The sequence below is a fragment of the Ascidiella aspersa genome, chromosome 5, assembly GCF_963924565.1.
Source record: "Ascidiella aspersa chromosome 5, kaAscAspe10.2, whole genome shotgun sequence".
In the NCBI taxonomy this organism is placed as follows: domain Eukaryota; kingdom Metazoa; phylum Chordata; class Ascidiacea; order Phlebobranchia; family Ascidiidae; genus Ascidiella; species Ascidiella aspersa.
This window is the reverse complement of record NC_139451.1, coordinates 30,780,335-30,795,754: the sequence shown is the minus strand read 5'-3', so window position 1 is coordinate 30,795,754 and position 15,420 is coordinate 30,780,335.

Here is a 15,420-nt window from a genome sequence, read left to right as displayed (position 1 = left end):
CTTAACAACAGAATGATAAATCGACCAGAAGGTCAAATGGTGAACAACAGAATTGGAAATGGACCAAAAAGTCAAATGGTGAATGACAGAATTGGAAATGGACCTAAAAGACCAATACTTAACAACAGAATGATAAATGGACCAGAAAGTCAAATGGTGAGCAACAGAATTGGAAATGGACCAAAAAGACCAATACTTAACAACAGAATGATAAATGAACCAGAAGGTCAAATGGTGAACAACAGAATTGGAAATGAACCAAAAAGACCAATACTTAACAACAGAATGATAAATGGACCAGAAAGTCAAATGGTGAACAACAGAATTGGAAATGGACCAAAAAGTCAAATGGTGAATGATAGAATTGGAGATGGATCAAAAAGACAAATCCTTAACAACAGAATGATAAATGGACCAGAAGGTCAAATGGTGAATGACAGAATTGGAGATGGACCAAAAAGACAAACTCTTAACAACAGAATGATAAATGGACCAGAAGGTCAAATGGTGAGCAACAGAATTGGAAATGGACCAAAAAGACCAATACTTAACAACAGAATGATAAATCGACCAGAAGGTCAAATGGTGAACAACAGAATTGGAAATGGACCAAAAAGTCAAATGGTGAATGACAGAATTGGAAATGGACCTAAAAGACCAATACTTAACAACAGAATGATAAATGGACCAGAAAGTCAAATGGTGAGCAACAGAATTGGAAATGGACCAAAAAGACCAATACTAAACAACAGAATGATAAATGGACCAGAAGGTCAAATGGTGAACAACAGAATTGGAAATGGACCAAAAAGACCAATACTTAACAACAGAATGATAAATCGACCAGAAGGTCAAATGGTGAACAACAGAATTGGAAATGGACCAAAAAGTCAAATGGTGAATGACAGAATTGGAAATGGACCTAAAAGACCAATACTTAACAACAGAATGATAAATGGACCAGAAAGTCAAATGGTGAGCAACAGAATTGGAAATGGACCAAAAAGACCAATACTTAACAACAGAATGATAAATGAACCAGAAGGTCAAATGGTGAACAACAGAATTGGAAATGAACCAAAAAGACCAATACTTAACAACAGAATGATAAATGGACCAGAAAGTCAAATGGTGAACAACAGAATTGGAAATGGACCAAAAAGTCAAATGGTGAATGATAGAATTGGAGATGGATCAAAAAGACAAATCCTTAACAACAGAATGATAAATGGACCAGAAGGTCAAATGGTGAATGACAGAATTGGAGATGGACCAAAAAGACAAACTCTTAACAACAGAATGATAAATGGACCAGAAGGTCAAATGGTGAGCAACAGAATTGGAAATGGACCAAAAAGACCAATACTTAACAACAGAATGAAAAATCGACCAGAAGGTCAAATGGTGAGCAACAGAATTGGAAATGAACCAAAAAGACCAATACTCAACAGCAGAATGATAAATGGACCAGAAGGTCAAATGGTGAGAAACAGAATTGGAAATGGACCAAAAAGTCAAATGGTGAATGACAGAATTGGAAATGGACCTAAAAGACCAATACTTAACAACAGAATGATAAATGGACCAGAAGGTCAAATGGTGAGCAACAGAATTGGAAATGGACCAAAAAGACCAATACTTAACAACAGAATGATAAATCGACCAGAAGGTCAAATGGTGAGCAACAGAATTGGAAATGAACCAAAAAGACCAATACTTAACAACAGAATGATAAATGAACCAGAAGGTCAAATGGTGAACAACAGAATTGGAAATGAACCAAAAAGACCAATATTCAACAGCAGAATGATAAATGGACCAGAAGGTCAAATGGTGAACAACAGAATTGGAAATGGACCAAAAAGTCAAATGGTGACTGACAGAATTGGAGATGGACCAAAAAGACAAATACTTAACAACAGAATGATAAATGGACCAGGAAGTCAAATGGTGAGCAACAGAATGATAAATGGACCAAAAAGACCAATACTTAACAACAGAATGATAAATGGACCAGAAGGTCAAATGGTGAATGACAGAATTGGAGATGGACCAAAAAGACAAATACTTAACAACAGAATGATAAATGGACCAGGAAGTCAAATGGTGAGCAACAGAATTGGAAATGGACCAAAAAGACCAATACTTAACAATAGAATGATAAATGGATCAGAAGGTCAAATGGTGAGCAACAGAATTGGAAATGGACCAAAAAGTCAAATGGTGACTGACAGAATTGGAGATGGACCAAAAAGAAAAATACTTAACAACAGAATGATAAATGGACCAGAAGGTCAAATGGTGAGCAACAGAATTGGAAATGGACCAAAAAGACCAATACTTAACAACAGAATGATAAATGGACCAGAAGGTCAAATGGTGAATGACAGAATTGGAGATGGTCCAAAAGGTCAAATGGTGAATGACAAAATTGAAGATGGACCAGAAAGACCAATACTTAACAACAGAATGTTAAATTGGCCAAAAGGACAAATACTTAACAACAGAATGGTAAATGGACCAAAAGGACACATGATGAATAATGACAGAATTGGAAATGGACCAAAAAGACCAATACTTAACAACAGAATGATAAATGGAACAGAAAGTCAAATGGTGAGCAACAGAATTGGAAATGGACCAAAAAGACCAATACTTAACAACAGAATGATAAATGGACCAGAAGGTCAAATGGTGAGCAACAGAATTGGAAATGGACCAAAAAGTCAAATGGTGACTGACAGAATTGGAGATGGACCAAAAAGAAAAATACTTAACAACAGAATGATAAATGGACCAGAAGGTCAAATGGTGAGCAACAGAATTGGAAATGGACCAAAAAGACCAATACTTAACAACAGAATGATAAATGGACCAGAAGGTCAAATGGTGAATGACAGAATTGGAGATGGACCAAAAAGACAAATACTTAACAACAGAATGATAAATGGACCAGAAAGTCAAATGGTGAGCAACAGAATTGGAAATGGACCAAAAAGACCAATACTTAACAACAGAATGATAAATGGACCAGAAGGTCAAATGGTGAGCAACAGAATTGGAAATGGACCAAAAAGTCAAATGGTGACTGACAGAATTGGAGATGGACCAAAAAGAAAAATACTTAACAACAGAATGATAAATGGACCAGAAGGTCAAATGGTGAGCAACAGAATTGGAAATGGACCAAAAAGACCAATACTTAACAACAGAATGATAAATGGACCAGAAGGTCAAATGGTGAGCAACAGAATGATAAATGGACCAGAAGGTCAAATGGTGACTGACAGAATTGGAGATGGACCAAAAAGAAAAATACTTAACAACAGAATGATAAATGGACCAGAAGGTCAAATGGTGAGCAACAGAATTGGAAATGGACCAAAAAGACCAATACTTAACAACAGAATGATAAATGGACCAGAAGGTCAAATGGTGAGCAACAGAATTGGAAATGGACCAAAAAGGCCAATACTTAACAACAGAATGATAAATAGACCAGAAGGTCAAATGGTGAACAACAGAATTGGAAATGGACCAAAAAGTCAAATGGTGAATGACAGAATAATAAATGGACCAAAAAGTCAAATGGTGAGCAACAGAATGGGAAACGAACCAAAAGGACAAATGGTGATTGACGAAATTGGAGATGGACCAAAAGGTCAAATGGTTAACAACAGAATTGGAAATAAACCAAAAAGACCAATACTTAACAACGGAATGATAAATGGACCAAAAGGTCAAATGGTGAACGACAGAATTATAAATGGACCAAAAAGACCAATACTTAACAACAGAATGATAAATGGACAAAAAGGTCAAATGGTGAATGACAGAATGGCAAGTGGACCAAAAGGTCAAATGGTGAATGACAGAATAATGAATGGACCAAAAGGACAAATGGTTAATAATTACAGAATTGGAAATGGACCAAAAGGTCAAATGGTTAACAACAAAAGGGGAAATGGTCCAAAAGGTCAAATGGTGAATGACAAAGTTGAAGATGGACCAGAAAGACCAATACTTAACAACAGAATGTTAAATTGGCCAAAAGGACAAATACTTAACAACAGAATGGTAAATGGACCAAAAGGACACATGATGAATAATGACAGAATTGGAAATGGACCAAAAGGTCAAATGGTGAATGACAGAATTGGAGATGGACCAAAAAGACCAATATTTAACAACAGAATGATAAATGGACCAAAAAGATCAATACTTAACAACAGAATGATAAATGGACCAAAAGGTCAAAGGGTTAACAACAGAATGGAAAATGGACCAAAAGGTCGAACGGTGAGCAACAGAATGACAAATGATTCAAAAAGACAAATGGCGAATAACAGAGTTGGAAATGGACCAAAAAGACCAATACTTAACAACAGAATGATAAATGGACTAAATGGTCAAATGGTAAACAACAGAATGGCAAATGGACCAAAAGGTCAAATGGTGAATGACAGAATTGGAAATGGACCAAAAAGACCAATATTTAACAGCAGAATGGGAAATGGACGAAAAGTTCAAATGGTGAATGACATAATGGCAAGTGGACCAAAAGGTCAAATGGTGAATGACAGAATTGGAAATGGACCAAAACGACCGATAGTTAACAACAGAATGATAAATGGACCAGAAGGTCAAATGGTTTACAACAGAATGGCAAGTGGTCCAAAAGGTCAAATGGTGAATGACAGAATAATAAATGGACCAAAAGGACAAATACTTAACAACAGAATGGTAAATGGACCAAAAGGACAAATGGTGAATTATGACAGAATTGGAAATGGACCAAAAGGTCAAATGGTTAACAAGAGAATGGGAAATGGTCCAAAAGGTCAAATACTTGACAACAGAATGATAAATGGACCAAAAGGACATATGGTGAATAATGACAGAATTGGAAATGGACCAAAAGGACATATGGTGAATAATGACAGAATTGGAAATGGACCAAAAGGTCAAATGGTTAACAACAGAATGGGAAATGGTCCAAAAGGTCAAATACTTAACAACAAAATGATAAATGGACCAAAAAGACAAATGGCGAATAACAGAATGGCAAATGGACCAAAATATCAAATGGTGAACGACAGAATAATAAATGGACCAAAAGGTCAAATGGTTAACAACAGAATTGGAAATGAACCAGAAAATCAAATGGTTAACAACAGAATTGGAAATGAACCAAAAAGTCAAATGGTTAACAACAGAATGGCAACTAAACCAGAAGATGAAAGGGTAAACAGTAGAATGATAAATGGACCAAAAGGTCGAATGGTGAACAATAAAGGTGGAATTGGTTTTAAAGACCGTTTGGTAAATAAACCAGAAGGCCAAATGGTAAACCGCAGAACACAATGGGAAAACAGCAAACGAATGCAATCAAGTGACACAAAAAAAGAAAGTTCCAGGGAAAAAAGAGAACTAAACCGTGTCAGTTCAGAATTACAAAAGTATTTAAAGTCTGTAGGAAAAAGCCTGCTTTTACCGGAATTTGAAACGGGGAGCGGTTATAGTGATAACGCCGAAGAAGTGAACGACCAAAAAACTTCAAGGCGTTACGAAGGTTACTCGAAGCGCGTTCTTCCGCAAACTAGCCTGGAAAAAAATATCGCCCATGGAAAAAATCGCGGATCGGCCGAATTAAGGAAAAACACACAAGGTGAGCGGTCTGCTGCTTTTTTTGACTCGTTTAAGCAAGATTTTGGTATGCTCAAACACGCCCCAGGAGATATTCTTTAAAGCAGTGATTCTCAAACTTGGGTCCGAAAACCTTGGGGTCCATGAGGTTATAAAGGGGTCGGCCACAGCATCCCCTATTTTATTTTTTTAGGCTTATAAGGTTATCAGCCGGGGGAATACTTTTCTTATTAAATTTCATTGATAATAAATCTTTTGACAGTTTGTGTACAGTATAATTATATGGAAGTGAATGGTAGAGCAACCATTGTAGCATAAAATTATTATTTTTTATTAAATTTAGGCTGTTGTAAGCACTAAAGGTGTCCGCCATTTCTAAAGGAAGCATAAAATTCCAAATAGTGAAAATGTTTTAGAACCACTGTTTTAAAGCAATGCCACAAACCGTTGTCAATTGCAGCAAACCTGCAGTGTTTATTCTCGACTGCAAACTTACAAATACTCCTAAATAGACGATCAGCACATTGACGAATATGCAATGTAGCCGAGTGCGAAGCCTGTATAGCAATATGGGAAGAAATTTAACACATTTGATTTCTTATAATTCAATATATTCTAATATTGCGGTTTGTCATCCTCCTAAAATATTTCGAACCACTTAACATCCTGGGACTTGCATTGGTTACCCTTGTTTTGTAGGTCTGATACACTAACAAAGTAGTGCTCAACTGATGGTGAACAGTCAGTTTTACAATGCTTAGGTCACGCGTGCAAACGCAGTTGTGGCTTTTAATGTTTTCCGTAATATATAATAGTATATAAACTTCAAGTCTTTTTAAAGGTGACGATTTAAAGCGCGATCAGCAAGCCAGCCTGGAAAGAAATGTCGACGAAATGAAAAGTCGAAAATCGGCCAAGTCAAGAATTAATAACCAAGGTAAGCTGTTTGCTGATTTTTTTTTTACATTTTATAAGTTTAAGAAATGATTTCGTGTTGACAGAACGCACCCAACGTCACTCCCTTAAAAAAACACTGTTTGCACATTGAATGTATATTTATATAGGCAGAAGGGCTAAATTTTAACTTATATATTCCCTTAACCCAGTGTTTCCCACACTGTGTGTCGCGGCACACTAGTGTGTGACATTGTTAGGTGTGCCGCGAAACTTTTTATAATTTCGGAAAAAAGAGTATTCGAATTACCAAAGGCACACACGTACCCATTTTAGACTTGAATCTTCACTATTCATTACAATTTTAATAGTTTTGGGACATTTACATATAGTATGCCGTGTGTTAAGGGCTATCGTAAAATTACTCTGTTGTTTGTTTCTGTTAAAAGTGGGCCGTGAATTAGTAAGATCTTTTTAGTGTGCCGCGAGCCCAAAAAGTTTGGGAACCACTAACCTCTAATATTACGTTTTTTTTTTTGTTTTTTTTTTTTGTTTTTTTTTTTACATCAAGGGTTTTTTTTTTACATCAAGGTAATATTACGGTTTTGTCATCCTCCCAAAAGAATCTCAAAGTGCCGGGACTTTTATGTTTTCCTTAATGTATAATAGTCGCTTTTTATTTTTATTTTGTTTGTGGAGAGTGAATCTTTACCTGAACTTCCTAATTAAATTCGAACAGATTCAAATGACCCAGACCAAGAGGATAACGATAAGAATATTTGCGAGGGACAAACAGTAAGCAGATTAACCTTTAAGACAACCAAGGTTGGGAGTACTTCACTATCAGAAGAAAAATGCGAAGACAACCGTAAGTGCCAACAGGGTTAGATTAAATGTACTTTACGCTTAAGCTGTTTACTAGAGAAGGGCCTAATTACCACAACTTCCATGAGCCTAGAGCCCTAGATCTAAATAAAAAAACGCTTTACGTAACCAGACAACTAACACACAAAAACGATTGTCATTCTCACAGGCTAACTAGACATTTTTTCCAAACCTTATTAGAATAAATTGCTTAGTGTCATCAGACGCCAAAACTGTAACTGTATTGAATTCCAACTACTGACTACCAAAAAAATAAACTGAGGGCCAAATTTTTCCAGGACCAAAGGCTATAGCCTTAGTAGCCTAGTGGCTAATCCGGCCCTGAGTGCCAATTGGCCTGGGACCAATGCTTAACTTGATTGTTCTAAACCAGGGGTCGGCAACCTTTTTCTAGTCGCGGGCCAAAATCAAACTCAGAAAGGACTCTGCGAGCCGCGCAAAATTTTAACTAAGAGTTGTTTTATTAAAATAGTAGAACAAGTTCTGTGAAAACACACGCACTTGGCAGCCTTCCACGGCGCAACGGTAAAAAGCGCTGATCTAGTTGAAAAGACAGCATCAAAACGTAAACAAATCGGAGTAGAATGATCATTCGAAATTTTTCGCACTTACGTATTTAAAATAGTTAAAAAGTATGTGAAATGGCATGTGTTTAATTTGTCAAAGAGGCGGCGGGCCGGATGAATTACATCGGCGGGCCGTAGGTTGCCGACCCCTGTTCGAAACTATAGGGATTTCCTTTACTAGATATTCCATTCCGACACCAATGCTCGATAATTGAATCAAAAGTATCGCGCCCCGCCCCGGCACCTAATGACGTCATTACAATGCTCCAACAAGTGAAAGAGATGAAATTAAAACATTCAAAGGCCCTTTTTTAGGGTCAAATTTGCTTTAGGGTTGATAAGTTTAGTTACCTTCTCTGTGGTTTCTTTTGGCAGATTTTCATTTTGTTTTAATCGTTTCCAATTTGCACTAAGTTAGGTTGAGATTTCATGCACATTAGTCACCTACTAAAATTGTCGCTAAATTTACCTTTCAAGTTTAAATCGCTGCATTGGATCGCAAACAATTGCTGTAATTCTTGTGTTATTCTAGTATCGGATCGGAACCGATACTACTATCCGATACGATATTATCGGACACCCTCATTGAACACACTTATGTATTGCTTAAAATAAGGGATATTTGCGTCCTTGTAATAATGGAGGACTCGTGTTATTTTTTAAGTATGGAAATAATTTAGATTACATTTAATGGACTATTCAAGTCATTACGTATACAACTGAAGCCAACTGTAATACACAAACTCATCTTTGAAATACTCAAACTCGTTATTAAAAAACTCAAACTCATTATTAAAAACTCAAACTCATTATTTAAAATTTCGCGAACTTTTAAATCGAACAACACGGAGACTTAAGTTTGTCTTGAAACATAAGTTTTAATTTATAAGTCTTTTCTATTTTATTGTTCATATCAAATTAAAAAATTACTTTGATAAATTAAAAAAAAAATTGTAGTACACTTGTTAAGCTTTGTTAAGTATTTTTGCGCAATACTAGTTCTTTAAATCGCCCTAAAAGAAAGAAATGTCGATATTTCTAATTATATTATAACTTATAAAAAGTTTGTATTTATAGCTTTCAGAACGAGTTTTGAGCCATAAGCACAAATAATTTAGTGTGAAACTTTGTTGGGCCTACCAATCACATTCGGTCAAAATGATGTGCAAATTATGTCATCTTAAATGACTTCTCGTCAAGTCATTTGCAAAACAATGGCAAATCAACTCCCAGTCTAATACTCGCCACAGTAAATCGATTCCGATCGGAGACAATTGTCCGAGAAACTTAAGTTAAATCAAACAATTTTGCCCAACAGACTTCACATCTTAAAAAAGTAACTTAAGTGCAATAAACTCAAGTCTGGCGTTTTTTATTTTGTGTTTAATGTCATGTGGAAGAAATTAAATAAGTTCTACGTTGGTTTCCTGAGTATAGTCTTCAGGTAAACGTTTGCTGCCAAGTGTAATATTATTAAGTACACTATTTTATGCAGAACGGTCAAAAGCGTCTGCTTTGTGTCTAAAGTCGCCTGAAACTGGCTTAGCTGTCTTTCAAAAACCATTTCTGCTTCTTTGCAGCTACGCGCTGTATGACGTTTTTGAGGTGAGTGAAAAACATTTTTGGAAAAGGAAGATCAAAAACGTTTTAAATTTTGAAGTAGGCAGCATTTGATGAACCTTTCAAGTAATTAATTCTTAAGATAATGGTTGGAGATTTTAGTTTGACGTAGAATGAATATATCAATAACCACAAACAGAAGTAGGTAGTATTTTGAACGTTTCAAATAATACTCCATTCGTTTTTAACAAGGTTTTAAAAGTAAGTAATACAATGGTGCACATTTCAAATGTTTAAAAAGTAGTTTTTTTTTTTATTTGAAGCGATAACAAAACCGGTGTATTTACTGGATAGAGTTGGAAAGATATGTTTTATAAATCCCATGAAATGCTAAAAAAAAACATTTGACAACCACTACTTAAAATTAATCGAATTTTATTTTTATTGGGTTCCACTAGCGTATAATAATTTAAATTATTAACTAGTTATCTTAAAATTTTGAATTTCAATATATCTATAAATACTCTCTCTTAAGATGTTTCAACAGTTAAGCTTTTTTGTCAGTTTTTCTGTTGCGTTTTTCACGCAAGATTGGCAACCACTGCTTAAACGCAAATACAATGTTCTTGCTTTGTATCATTAACTAACGTTTTCACAGAAGGCCACGAAACAAACTGAAAACGTGGATGTTTCGATGAAAACACTGCGCATTCTCAGCACAACGAACCAGTCAGATCAAGCTGCCAAGGTCGCCGATCAAATGGCGTATCTCAGCTCTCGTGTCTCAAACGGAACGAAGGTCATTCCATGGACGTTTAATTGTTCTTTAATTGAGTCATATGACCAATATTTTAAAAAGAGATAAAAATACACAGTATCCCAAAAAAGGACGAACTGCTTTAGAAAAAAACTGTTATTAGCAGTGTTCGGTGAAACACAGACACACATATCATATATGTTCAACAACTGTGATCTAGCCCTTTCTGAAGCTGCTTTTTGACCAACGATTACCGCTTACGTATAATTAGCAAACCAAAAGCCATCGCAGACTCACCAAATCTGTTGATCTATGATGCAAGCAGAGCAATAAAAATAACTAGCCTGCAGTGAGGTTCGAACTCACGACCTCTGGTCAAGCCGGGAACTTTTCTCTTCCAACTGAGCTACACAGGCTCAGAGAGGAGCGAGTCGATAAACAACCATACACCAATGCTTGTCACATTCTGCTTAGCATAAGCAACTTTATATTGAATCTTCCAATTATTATTAGCATGGTTTTAACAAAATCGTAGTGAAGAGTCAAGTAGCCTTTAAACTATAATTTAATGAACAAAACTATTCTAAAACAAAGTACCAAAAAATAAAATATTAAACGTAAAGACTTTTGTGTTTTAAAATTTTGCTGGCTGGGTCTAACCCGTGGAACGTAGTTTGTCCAGGTCTCATTTCAACAATGATTGGTTACCTTAAATCACAACCTTGTGATTCACAGGTGACTGCTCGAACAATGACCAACATACTGGAAATCTCACATAATCTCTTCAATGTACTTGCGAGTGATCCTACGTAAGTATGATGCTGTGTGTCTTGAGGATTTTATATGTGAACTTAAACACGCAATTGATACCATTGATGTATAGGTTATAAATATACAATTTGCGTCCTTTTTTATTAACAAGCATTGATTAGAAGGGGTTCTTAACAATGGTTGTCGGTATCCCTGTTTTTGTGGTGCAACTATAAAACCAAAATTAGTTTTGGAAGCTTTGATCAAGAAAAAAAAATTAATCTACATGCCAAATTAGTATTATTGCATTTCGCAATTGCAGTTAACACCATAATGCCGTTTTTATCATGTTTTTAAATTCAAAGAATGTACGTCGTACTTAATTAAAAAACGTAATCAAAATCAAAGTTTGAATCATTAGGGCGCCACCATTTTCTATTGTATTTCTGATTTATCCATATATCTATGTAGCGTACTACTGAACCAAACTGACTTAAAAATAACATTTTTTGTGGTCGTAGTATAATCAACGTAGCAGGTTAAAAACAAACAACTGTATAGATTATATATTACAAGCATAAACCCTGGGGTTGTGAATAAAGTAGCGCACTATTTCTGCCCAAAATTGACTTAAAATAACATTTTGTATCGCGACAGAAACGATTTTGCGGAGAAGCAACGTGAACTGTTGGATTCGGTGAGAAAATTCACTGAAATATTACAACAGAAGGATTCGGATTGGACGTATATCAGCAAGGAACCATTCTATATTGCCGTAAGATGCTTCTACTTAACTCTGCAATATACTCGCGCACTAAGCAATCTAATCGTGGTGGCTCTAAGTCAGTGTTTTTTAATCAGGTGAATGGTTCACCCCAGGGCGAATAAAATTTTTGCAGGGGTTTACCAACCAAAAGGGGTGAATAAGGGTGAACCGCCAGAAATGAATGACAGCTTGTGAGCAGGGCGGATATTTCGTCTCGAAACACCCCAAGTCATTTTGTGCTGTTATATGTAGACGAGATAGTTTATCATATCATGAGACAAGAGTGGATGAAATTTGGAGATAGATGCTAGGGGTGACAAAACTAAAAAAGTTTAAGAAGCACTGTTCTAAGCTTTGTCCGACTTGGGAACTTAATCATCTTTCAACGGTTGCATAGGAATTGTGATTTATTGTATCACGGGTAGACTTGGACAACTAGATAACTCTGACTGCCTATTTTAATGACTTTGAGCAAAATTCGACTAATTCTAATTCTAATCAAGTTTGTGAATTGCTTGTTTGTTCTAATTCTAGTTTTAATCTAATTAGGATTTTACCAAAAATCCTACTTTGTCCAGCGGCGTTTTTATCTCATCTATCGAAGCTAGAAGTCTAGATTTATTCTTGAAAAAGGCAGAATTTCTAAAGTGTCTATTTTTTTGAAGATAAGATTTTTATAAAATGACATAAAATAACATACATCACTTTATTGAAAAGCAACATCAACTTATTTTTTTTTATATAAATCTACAGAAAAGCAAAAACGAACCTGCATCATGGGCAGACTTGGACAACTAGACAACTCTGATTTCCTAATTTAATGAATTTGAGGAAAATTCGGCTAATTCCTAATTCTAATCTAATTTGTGAATTGCTTGTGTGCTTTTTTTAATAAATCTACAGAAAAACAAAAACGACCTCATGAACTGTTTGTTTCCAAAATCAGATGATCGAGCCGTTGTCTGGCGACCACAGGCGTGACGTCACTGTTACGTCATCTCTGACGCATCCGGACACGGGGAAGGTGGTGGCGGAAGTGAGCGTGCCGACCTCGATCCTGGACCCACACGTCATCAGCAGTGACGTCAGAATTGTGCTGCTGGGTTTGGAGAACTACAACGCGTTTCCGGGGATTGCAGAGGGACAGTTTGTAAGTTGAAGTTAAAAAGTTTCTAAAGTATAAAAATATTTGCTTTCTGATAATTCTGACAAGATCGCTGAAGTATGACGTCATCAGTGACGAGGTCACTGCTTTTTTATTTTTTCTAGTTAAGTATACCTTATTAATTTATTTTTACCAGATGAAATGCCCTGCGTTGCCCAAGCTAAAACATTTTCCAACTCTCCCGGCTCTTTGTAAATTAACGATATAATGCGAAATCAACCTTAATTTTACGTTTTCAACAAAATAAAACACTCCATGCTGTATAATTTTGTTTTATATTTGGAATTATTAGAAAGCAAATATATTTTAATAGAGTTTTCCACTTTGTCTTGCAAAACCATGTTAATTAAAAATGACGTCACAGATTATATTACGTCACAAGTTTTAAATCCAATCAAAATTTGTCTATGGGAATGGGATAACCATTCCTACAAAACTGCCCATCCTCAGCTTGTAAACCAAAACAACCTAATATTTGCCAACACAGCAGACAATCAGGTTTGGGATATAACAGGTCATTCTAAGTGATAGTGCCTTCCAGACTAGGGCGGTTGAAAATGTTCAGGGATTTTCCTTGTCATCCTAAACCAGCGCTTTAAGTGGCAGAGGGACACTTTGTAAGTTGAAGGGTTCTGATTGGTCGGTTTTTCCGGAGGTCGTGAGTTCGAACCTCACCATAGGCTAGATTTTTCTACTTTGTCTTGCTTGCCATGAAAGATGCACATACATATGTGTGTTAACAACTGTGATCTAGCCCTTCTGAAGCTGCTTTTTGACCAACTGTAAAGGCTTACGTATCATTCGCAGACTCACCAAATTTGTCCATCAATATTGCAAGCAGGGCAGGCTAAAATCAACAGACCTGCAGTGAGGTTCGAACTCACGACCTCCGGTCAAGCCGGGAACGTCGCTCTACCAACTAAGCTGCACAGGTTCAGAGGGGCGCGAGTCGAGAAACAACCATACGCCAATGCTTGCCACATTATGCTAGTACAAGCAACTTTGCAGAGTAGGCTATAAAAAGGAAAACAACTTGTCTTGCTTGCACGATAATCCTGATTCATCCAACTGATTTCGGTATGGCGTTTACGAAGGCATCCTACTAAACTGCTTTAACCATATGTTGAATAATAAACAGTATATTCTATTCCCATGTAAACCCTAGTTATAACACTCCTTGTCAAAATGGGTTTCCAAGTTTTTGAAATTCATTCGGGTAGGCTACGTTAGGTGTTAATTTGGGCAATACACGCTAACATTATTCTTTTACTTCTCTAAGACCATATTAAAAAACATATGCTGTTACGAAATGTGAAAAGCATTTTAACCACTGTGTGTACTAACCATCGTTAGATATAGTGGCAAATTTATCATTTCATGATTTGATATACCACGCACTTATGTTTAAATTTTCTTGTCGAATAAAATGAAATTAATTGAGTGTATCACAATAATTTTGTCGCGAAGCTTCGGCGTTTAAGTTTGGGTTTTTCAGAGATCATTATCATTGGAATCTATTAACGAAACAAGAGCAGGCCGTCCACACAAAAATCAAAATTATTGGAGTGAAAATTTATAGGTGTCACTGTCATCACTTTTAAATCAGTGTTTCGCTGCCCATAGGTCGTCACTAAAAAATGTGTCGCCGTTTGTTTTGGTTGATTTGCCGATTGCAGTAGTTTTATGTTTAGATTTATTGATATTGGTTCTGTTTTCTAAATATAATTGAGAAAATTGGAGCAAGCAATACGAAGATATGTTTTTTATTAATTATTAAAAAACTCAAACCAATGTATGCTAATGTCATATGTATTGCAAAATTTAGTGAAAGAAATTTGGTTGCCAAAGTTTAGCTTCGTTACACATAGTGTTTGGGTTGTCCGTAAAAATGTTGAATAACATTGCAAACCCAAAATGCTGTATTTTCAGTCTCAATTCATATTTAGAATAACAATAAAACAGCAACTGTTTGTTGTGGCCACGGAAGTACGCTATGAAAAACGCCCTTGATTTACCACTGCTATTTACAGGAAAAGTAGAATATTAAATATCCTTGCTTCAACCAATGCAACAGTTTTCCTGTTTATAGCAGACCCGAATAACTGTAATTTTCCGGCTGTGTTTAAATTGGAAATTGTTTTACGACCAGCTTCCCTCTGAACCTGTGAAGCTCAGTTAGCAGATCGACGGTCCCGGTATTGCCGAGGTCGCAATCCGACCATTACCGCCGGTTACCATAACAATCCTGATTAGGCTGACTGATTCCGGTAAGCCTTTCCAAGGTCATATTATGTGTGGCGCTATCGCTGGCTAGTTCGACTCCATGAATATACAACAAAGAACCACACTATGTCTATGACTATGTTGAAACTAAATAAAGAGTTATTCAAAACTTAAAAAAACGCTACCTAGATCTGTATGGGCTTTATAC